The sequence below is a fragment of the Anneissia japonica genome, unplaced genomic scaffold, assembly GCF_011630105.1.
Source record: "Anneissia japonica isolate Jap-2015-1 unplaced genomic scaffold, ASM1163010v1 scaffold5330_len1712360_cov203, whole genome shotgun sequence".
NCBI lineage: Eukaryota > Metazoa > Echinodermata > Crinoidea > Comatulida > Comatulidae > Anneissia > Anneissia japonica.
The window spans coordinates 257179-267363 of record NW_022711894.1 but is presented as its reverse complement, the minus strand read 5'-3'; the positions used below and the strand labels follow the sequence as shown (position 1 = coordinate 267363).

Sequence of the window (10185 nt, the reverse complement as noted above, 5' to 3'; positions counted from 1 at the left end):
TCTAGTGAGATTAGTTTTTGTACTTCGCATCTCGCACAATGCGGTCGTTCGGTTAGGCTGAGATATGTTTGTTAAAGTGTCAAAATCTCAGTCAGAATCAGTTTTTTAACCAATTTGAAATAATTCCTATGAAAGATTATATTTCACAAGTGTCAATACTAGCGACGGAAAATATCATGTCGGCCGTTTTTATGTGTGATAACAGAACCTAAAATCGAGGTAAGGCTAGGCCTAGCCAGCAGCGTTGGATAGGCTAATGTTTTCGGCGCCTACGATATTTCTTCTCACGACCTATCGCAAAATCAACATGAAAAATTCATCCGCATTCAATCAAATTTCAGTCTTATTTTACATTTTTTTCATTCTTAGGAATGTCTAAATTCAGTTAAACTAGCAATTCCGTATTATATTTATAAATCTTTATAACATTATACAAAAATTAGATTTTTCTTAAAAATTGAAATTTTGCCGGGAATGGGGCTTTAATGTGTTAATATAATTTTTTGCTAGGTGTCTTTTTTTTGACGACATATGCATTTCTTTTGGCTGTTATTGGTCTCTAGTGACCAATTATTTTAATTAATTAATTAATTTATTTATTTATTTATTTATTTATTTATTTATTTATTTATTTATTTATTTATTTATTTATTTATTTATTTATTTATTTATTTATTTATTTATTTATTTATTTATTTATCTATTTATCTATTTATTTATCTATTTATTATCTATTTATCTATTTATTTATCTATTTATCTATCTATTTATATATTTATCTATCTATTTATCTATTTATCTATTTATCTATTTATCTATTTATTCATTTATTTATTCATTTATTTATTTATTTATTTATTCAGAACTACACTTTCATATCAGGGACACTCTTCCAAGAGGAAGGTGCGGCCAAGAAAAATAAAACAAAATTATACGCAAAAACAAAACTTTGGCTAAGAAATGGAAGTCTGCAAAATAACAATTTAACTAAAACATTCATATTTTTTAACCTACAGAAAGTCTACAATTAACATTCACAAAAAATAGCAAAACATACCCTCCCACAACCCACCCATCCGTCCATTGAACAGAAATAAGTCATTTACCCACCCACACAACTTAACTAAGACCATTTAGATATAAGTATCGGTTCTTATAGGTTTAGATGAAACGAGCGCATAATGCGGGAGCCAGCAAACGATATCGTGCCTATGTATATGTAGTTGTCATGCCAAAACATTAGAGAAGGTTTGCCGAAATTGTTTTCCGCCACTGTATAGGCCTACGTACATGTCACGTACACGTCACGTATGTTGTATTGAGAAGCGCCATGCAAGTCTTGCTAGACGTAGGCCCTAAGCCATATATACAAAACAACGTGTGAAATATGAAAGAATCTCGCTCTTGTTTAGAAACAGAGACGCCCGTTCCTTGTTAAGCTGTTAGTTACAGTAGCTTAGTGGATCATAGAATATGCCGCTGGCACATGAAACAATTAATACACATAATTCTACTTTCGTATGACTGTGAAACTCAACTTGGTAATATGGTCACTCGAAGCCATGCCGTGGTATCTCCATCGAGGTCTTGGAGTCACAGTTTGCCTTGTACACGTATGCCTTATGCGCAATTATTGCAATACTGTTGATCCATTAGGCACTTCTGACGAATACTTGCCGCTTTAAAAAACGCCGCAACAAAGCTTATAATTATTATTTTTAATATAGGTATACAGTTCTCCCTCCAATTCGAGATCATTTTGAAACTTGAAAATGTAGTGGCCTCGGTTCAGTTAGATCGAATTAGCTGTGTGTAGAAAAGAAGAACTTTAGTTGGTACTTTGTAAATGTGGTTTCGAATTAAAATGGTCTCAGAATTAGGGGGATCTGAAATTGGAGAGCGAACACTGACCTCTCGTATCAAGAAACTGTAAAGCCAGCTTTTGCACTGCTGCCGACACGTGTCCATGAGTCTGCGACGAGTGATCCACTGTTAACGGACTAGCGTTGCACAGACGAGACGGATTCATCAGGCAATGATCGGCTAACGATTTCTATAATTTGTTATAAGAAATGTAGAATACGAAATGATTTATATAAACAGAAATCGAATGTAGGGATGTCTATAAATACCGAATACCGAAGACCCAAGACCCAAAAACGAAGACCCCTATTTTTTCTCTTTCATTTTGATGATAATACGCCAGGCTGTCACAAAATCTGTTAGTGAAATTTTCAAGGGTCTTCGTTTTATAGACACCCTGTATGGGTGTCTATAAAACGAAGACCAAAGACCCGACAAACGAAGACCTCCAATTATTTCTCAATTATCTTATTGAAAGTATTTCAAAATCATCATTGATTTTGTGACAGCCTAGTGTATTATCATCAAAATAAAAGAGCAAAAAATAGGGGTCTTCGTTTTTGGGTCTTCGGTCTTCCGTAAGAGACCAGAGCGTCGTACACATTATAACATAGTCATCGATAAACATGTAAAAGGTAAAGGTAAATCATCAACATTCAAGTTAAAACAGCAATAATTTATCATAAAACAGATTACCTAAAATTATTACAAATGTGAAGTTTAAAAATTCCAAAATCAAACTTAATATTGTCGGAAACAAATGGGTTTTGAAAAGCTTTTTATCTTACTGGGAGGTTGTTTCATAACCATATACATTATAGCTCCAATATTAATGTAATGTAGTTAGATTTACACCGAAGCGGTCCAAAAGCGCTCGAGGTGTGGACTGGTTCTTACTGTAACTTGTCTCTCCCCAACGTATCTGGGCTACCCGGTAAATCGGTACCAGCTACTCTCATCTGTCCACAGCATGTGCTGAATGGACCAATTATACTCGTCTCGAAAGATGCACTGGGTTCTTTAAAGAGCACGAGCCAAATTGTGTACGCTGGGCCTACGGTTTATTCCTTATCCGAGAGAAGACTTCTTCAACCACCAGAACCGTAGGTGAGTGTGCCGTTCGAGCCATGGCTTATATCAGTTTGCGTTAACTTAACATTATACATTAATATGTGTTTTAATAGAAATGTATTTTGCCATGCGTCTAGTGTGACTGACTGCGATTATATGTTTGTACTTAAAAAAAAAATACGGCTAATAGTGTTCACTTAGGATAATTGGATTAGTCGTCGCATAATATGCCGATCACTGTTTAGAGCGCGGTCGTAACACCATTAATCATGATTGCGCACCTGTGACTGAGGGAAATGTCCTTTAGAGAGAAAAAATATAAAACATTTACTGTACTTTGTAAATAAAATTGTTAATATCCTTACGTCATTCTACGTTATACTCTTGGTTGATTGACAAAAAATAGATGCTTTGCCTTATATTTTATTTTTTGATATCGAATATTAGGTATCAGAATTCAGACGGTCGTTATGCCAACGTATTTGTTTTTATATGTATTTTGGCCTAGACATCGCAGTTGAAACTACGAGATGGATTACTTTAGACAATAATAGTAATAATAATGATAATTTTAAAACAAAATGTAATGACAAAAAAGAAGATCGACGTTTCTTTTTTCTCTTTTTTGTCATTAAATTTTGTTTTAAAGTTATATAGTAAACGTCTGTTGATTAATAATAATAATAATAATAATAATAATAATAATAATAATAATAATAATAATAATATTAATAATAATAATTCACACTGTTACCGACAATCAGCAGACGGGACGGCGTAGCGTCGTCTAACGTTCACATGAAGCGGAGTTGAATTCGTCGGCCGACGCTCTTGCAACCGCCGTATGGTGGAGTGAGTGCCCGGCTATTTTTTTTAGATACTTCATGTTAAAGTTTCTATTGGGTAAAATGTTTCCAAACGCTGATACCTTAATTCAATAATACATATAGGTATTTTTATAATTACTATTATAATAATATAATGTTATAAGGTCGCAGGTGGTCAAAACCTGCTAACATTTTGATGAACCAGAGAACTTGACTGATGATGATGCCACCGAGACAACACGCTACTCCTCACAGGTTGCAGGTGTGACCAAGATATTCTTCACACCAATAACATCATCGGCCTTGACCATGTAGCAATAAATTGAAAACCCCGTTTTTTGATACACTATTATTTGCCTCTAAATCTCAGTGCTCAGTTTGTTAGCGATATAGTAACTGTAAACCCAAGTCAACCATGCAAAACTACTTATTCCGCAGGACTATTTGATTTTACACTGATTTACTAAGGTTTGCTCTTTTAGCGATCCATTAGCATTAACATTCACTAGGTGCATTATGTAGGCCTAATTTGATTTTATCCTCACACAACAGCGAGTAGCTCAGTCACCAATTACATTCTGGTAATTAAACGGTAGCCCTTTTTATGATGATTTTCAAGACCCATTAGGCCTATTAGGAAAGTGAAGTTGTTAGTCATTAAGTAAATCCTGACATTCAAAATGACAAAACCTTAGCCTTGTGGGACGCGATTAGGATATAACATCGCGTCGGCACAGCGTCGTCCAACTGTGTCAGAGTCCCTGCTTAAGACAACACTAGCTATATCAAAGAACATTAAGAACGTGTTCATCGGCTGAAGCTCAACTCCACCAAGCTAACGTCTAATAGCATGAAGTTCATATGTATGTCTTAGTATTTTTTGAATTATTGTAACATAATGGGACATTCCTTCGGGAGCTACGTATGTGTTGCATCCTCGTTTGTTTAATGACCATGATAATAATATGAAGAGCGCATAGATGCCTTGGACCATTATGTAAGGCCAATATGATATTGCCATTTATAAGATATGTAGGCCTACTAAATTACCTTTCTACAAGATTTGTAAATATATAGGCCTAGGCCTACTTATTTTATGTATTTCGTTCACATCAGACAACAAGTATGAGTACTCTCGCCAATGACGAAATGTTCCTCTACACACTAAGTCGTATTTTCAAAATGTTGAGATGGAGCCTGGTTTCTATTAAAATCGGTACACAATATCGCTGACTCCTGTGGCGACGCTGATTGGTCAGTTGAATCAGGGAGCGCTCCCGATTGCGCCGGGGACAGCTACGCAGTGCAAGAATTGCAGTGAAAACGGTGTAACGAATGTGTAGCGATTCTACGCAAAACCGGGCTATTGAGTTGTGTTTAGTTATAAAACAAAAACCTCCCTGTGTGAAAAAAGGATCTGAACCCACGACCAGTGATTAGACGGCAGACAGCACGACCCAGTCTCAATATCCTGTCTACAATGATTATTTGATTCGCTCCCTGATATCATAAAAGATCACGTAATTGAAACCAATGTATTAAAACATTGAGTCCACTGATTAGTTTTACTTTGCCAGGGCCTTCGCAGATCCCTGTCCCCAAACCAATGTCTTGCTTCGCTTGAATAATTTTTTCCATCACTCAAACCGTACCGACGCATCTCATCATAATCACCATCATAATCAACATCATCATCAACGTCCTCATTATTTTCGTCCTCGTCATCCTCATCGTCGTCATCACCATTATTATCTTCACCATTTATTTATTTTGTTAGCTAAGGTATGAAAGTAACTAACAGACCCCTCTAAATGCAGAATAGACATCTAAATTCAGATGAGACAAGACACTTCTTGAACTCCCCGTCGTCTCGCAAGTGCGCGACGACTGCGCATATGCACATTGTTTCCAATCTTTAATACAACTTCCCCACCCATTGCAGTACACAATCAATTATTTTAGGTCAAATCAAAAATTATAAAACGATGCAATCATGGAGGAATTACTTTTACTCTTTGTCTCTGAATTGTTTATTCTCAATATACTTTCTCGTCATAATACCTACTTACTTTGCTCTGACGGGATAATTGCCTCATTTAAATAAATATGATTTCTGGTAACTTGTACTCTATACAATATTTCTTCTTGTATTATGTATTATTATTATTCCTGATGATGGTTGAATAAGCGAAACGTACAATGAAATGGCCTTGTCAATGTTTTGAGTGACATTCATAATTTTTGTACGTAAACTCAGTGCACCTAATGTCAATGATACAATTTACTTACTTAGGTGTTCCTACATCTGACAGTCATCATGCATGTCTTGGAGTAAATCTTCTAGCGTCCAAGAAAAACTGTTTCTAGAAGATTGTTGAAAGTTTCCCTTGATTGAGTTGATGTTTTTGCCTGGTCAGCATCTATTCCTAGCATCTCACCAATTTTACTCCATGGGTCTCTGTAGTGTGGTTAATTTGATGCAGCAAACATCGTTCTTTTCGCATTCTTATATAGGCCTATACAATTATTGTTTGAGCTTAAATCCATAACCATTGGGCTTACTTAATCCTATCATATGAACAGTTATTGATTGTGCGCAACCCGTAGTATAAGTAGCATAGGTGTACGTACGCACGGGGTCAGGTATGCGGAACGCATGGTTCTCAATCGATATCTCGGCCTATGACTACTCATCATCATGAGAGAAAGCCAAGGCTAGGCGCAGCAGAGGTGATCAAAGGGAATAATAACGACTTCCCATAATGCCCTTTAAATCTATTATTACAACCCTGGGAATTCTCTATACCGATAATTTATAAGATACGATTCAGAAAATAATACGAATGGATTATTGCTTATTAAATGTACATGTATCTTCTTGCTAGAAGGCCAAAGATTTTTTTGCAGACTTACTTACTAACGTAGGAAAGTGATGTTATTCTTGACTTCTAATGCTGCTTGACGAGAATTTATCGAATCACTTTCGACTAAATTCTTAAAGACGGATTTGAGTATTTTACCGTTTTATAAAAAATAAAATACCATTTAGCTAAAAAAATTGTCTGATTTTCATAAAATCTGGCGCTACATGTTTTCACCACATTTGTTACATTGTGTAGCTGTTCCAGACTGAATCGGTACAGTTTCTAGATTCGACCAACCAATCAACGTCGCCGTGAAAACTTTTGGCGAGAGTGTGTAACGATTTTATGGATACAAGGCTGCATTGGCACGTAGAATCGATCACTTTGACGTCCCGAAAACAACGCGCAAGACTAAGTGTTTGCATTACATGTGTACTTCGAAGCAGATGGGCCTATAAATTTTGACGTAAATGTTTACGTTGTGATTCTTCCTAATTGAACACATTCTAAACAAGTAGCTGCATTACCGATAGTCAATATATATCAATATACAATATTAAATCTAGAGTATAGCCTATTTTTTGCATTATATGGTGGCCCTTTTTTCGACACAGTTGCCTTTTGAGCAATTCCAATTTGTACGGTATATCAAGACGTGTGTACGTGGCTGTGACGTAAGCACGTAGGGCTGTCACTTCAAACGCGAAGCAACATTCTAAAATGACAAGAAGTAGGACGACAGGTTAGAATACAAATAGCAGTTAGGAGTAAAGGATAGTGCCAAAAGCTTAAAAAAAAAAAGAACTGTAACGATACACCGATGATAAAGTTATTCCGCCGACAGTCGTAGGAACCGCGGAATAAAGAATCAATTTTCTGTCAAAATACCAGGAATTCTGTCATTTGTAGCTGTCGTAGCATTGTCTATCATTTTTTCTCTCCCTAATAGAAATGTTTTATTCATTCAGTCAAACAGTCGCATATTGAGAATACGTTTAATCTTTACATTAATGTGTCAATCATGACACTCTGTTTAAATTGCCATTTTGATAATTGACTACTGGTATTTCGTTCGTCGTCAGTATAGGACTCCTCCCACTCTTGCCCTCACGCCACGGCACTGGCAGTGTTATACCATAGAGAAAATAGAACAGAACTGTTCTATTTTCTCTATGGTTATACGTCACCTTTCTGTTACCACCGAGTCAGTTTTATGATCAAAATGAATATTGGTTAGTGACAGGCGTGAACAGTAGCTAACGTTAAAATCTCATTTTCTTTTTGGCGGGCTTTCTAGATTTTGGCAATGAGGTTGCTTAACGGAACAGCAGCGATGGATTTCTCTCTATGTATAAAAAATGTTTGTAGGCAGTTTGATTACGTTGTATACAGAAATCACAATAGACGTAAACTATTGTTTTGGTAATAATAACCATCTATTATCATTACCACTAAATAATATGCTTCTGTAGAGATAAATCTGAAATGCATATTTTTTTTTAAATATAATGTGAGTAGTGTAATTTAAATTTGATTTACCATGAAGTGATTTATAGCTTAAAACTGTTGCTCTTCTAACCTTTCTTAAGACGGCTCCAGTGTAGCATAATTTACACTTAAGGCCATAGTGATTGCTTCAGAGTTCAGTATACGCAGGGTCGGATCAAGGATGTTTCTACCGGGGTGGTGTGAAACTCCCATTGAGGGTAGAAGGGGAAATTATTGAGAGGGGTGATTCTTTAATTTCCGAGGGTTTAGCCAATTTAATCTCCCATCTAATGCCCCTTTCCCACATTCACGATTTTTGCTACGGCAGGGCACGATTTTTCAATTTTAAAAAATCGCAATAGCGTCGTCGTAAATGTCGTGGTCAAAAATAATTCATCGTATTCTATCTTGATCGATGGTGTTTGAACAGTGGGTTTTTTTGTCATGTCATGTGATGTTTGTTTTGTGATGTGCGTCTTGTTAAATCATACTAACGTCGTGCTTGCGTCTTTGTAAAATCGTAGTGACGTCGAATTAAAATTTTGGTATTTCGTAGTACGTCTTCACAAATCGTAACTCTATCGTTATAATTCGTAAAAATGTCGTCGCACTATCGCATTAGTGCCGTAATACATCTTGACGGCGTCTTGATGAAACGTAAAACTTGAACTTTTTGAGTACGAATTACTACGATAGAGCGCGATTTTAAAACTTTAAAATCGTGCTCTATCGTAGCAAAAATCTATCGTGAATGTGGGAAAGGGGCATTAGAAACCGTGCACAATTTTACTTATCATTATTATTACTATTATTATTGTTATCATCATCATCATCATTGTAATTTTTATTATTATCTATATTATAAATTTTTAACAGCAAAAGGTCTGTTTCAATGTCCTATTATTTTAAAGGGCGCCCTCATTTACAGCAATTACTTTACTACAACGGTTTGTGTTGGATTGAGATCTTGGCGACTTGATACATCCAATTTTATTTGCACTTAATCTGGTAAAAAATATCTAATTTTGGAATCTCATTTGTCTGAGAAATCTGTACCGAACGCGAATATATATTTTTTTTCAAATTTGTTTCTTCTATAATTTAAGGTAAAGACTGTGAACTTGATGAGAAAATTGTCATATTCTTGACAATTCACATGTGGAAATACTCCACTTCTCGAATAAGTTTACACTTCTACACGGTATCATAGTCCTTCCAACACATTTTTTGTTGAGCAGGAGGAACGACCACTGACGATTTAAAAAAAAAATCGCACACGTAGGGTTCATCTATCAGGCATTTTCTCACGTATTTTCGGGTTATTAGTCGTGCAAAGTGACTTGAGTTTACTCGCCTTGGAACAATATACTGCAAGATAAATAACGATGGTGAATATAATATTGACAATGATTTAAAGTTTTTTGAACACAGAGGGGAATGTGCACGCTCTGTGGCTGTATGTTTCTATTCAACACTGATAAGTTATTCGTTTTATGCGTGTATTCCTGGTTTTGTTGTGCAAAAATGACCCTACGAACGTTTACTCGTTCAGTGCAACAATACCCCAAGGTGTGTGAGTAGTGAACATAAGTTAAATTTTATTAAAGATGCCATAAAAATGAAATGCTATGTGCACGCCGAATTGTCGATACACGCTGTTAACGTACGTTGCTGCACGCGTTGATACATTATTAATCATAAAACTGGCTTCATATGTCGTCGCCGGAAGAACCCTTTAAGCTAGATTTTTACAAGGGTTAATACATTTGTAAATATTATAACAGAAATTAAGCGTTGACGAAAAACGTAGGACCATGTGTTAAATGAGAATGAACGCGTTTCTTCGTTATTGCATTCTCTTTATAATGAACTCTTAGTGACGTATAAAGACCAGTACAAAATGGTGGAAAGCGGATTATTTGTGAAGCTGATAGTGAGAAAGTTGGCTTAATTGTTATCATTTTAAATCTACGTTCATATGAAAAGTCGACGAAATCCACTCATAAATCATTTATCGAATTTCCATTACTACTGCTCCGTAAATCATTCAGTGATAAATCGTAGCCTAGCTT

At 35.7% G+C, this 10185-nt stretch overlaps 1 long non-coding RNA gene across 1 annotated transcript; it reads right to left on the bottom strand.

Annotated features, from left to right (window-relative positions):
- Positions 1-982: 982 nt before the first annotated feature.
- LOC117107608 lies at positions 983-6273 on the bottom strand. Its single transcript, XR_004445260.1, has 3 exons — positions 6051-6273; positions 1912-2053; positions 983-1806 (listed from the first exon to the last, which is right to left on the bottom strand). It is a non-coding gene; the product is annotated as an uncharacterized LOC117107608 (long non-coding RNA).
- Between the last annotated feature and the right edge of the window lie 3912 nt (positions 6274-10185).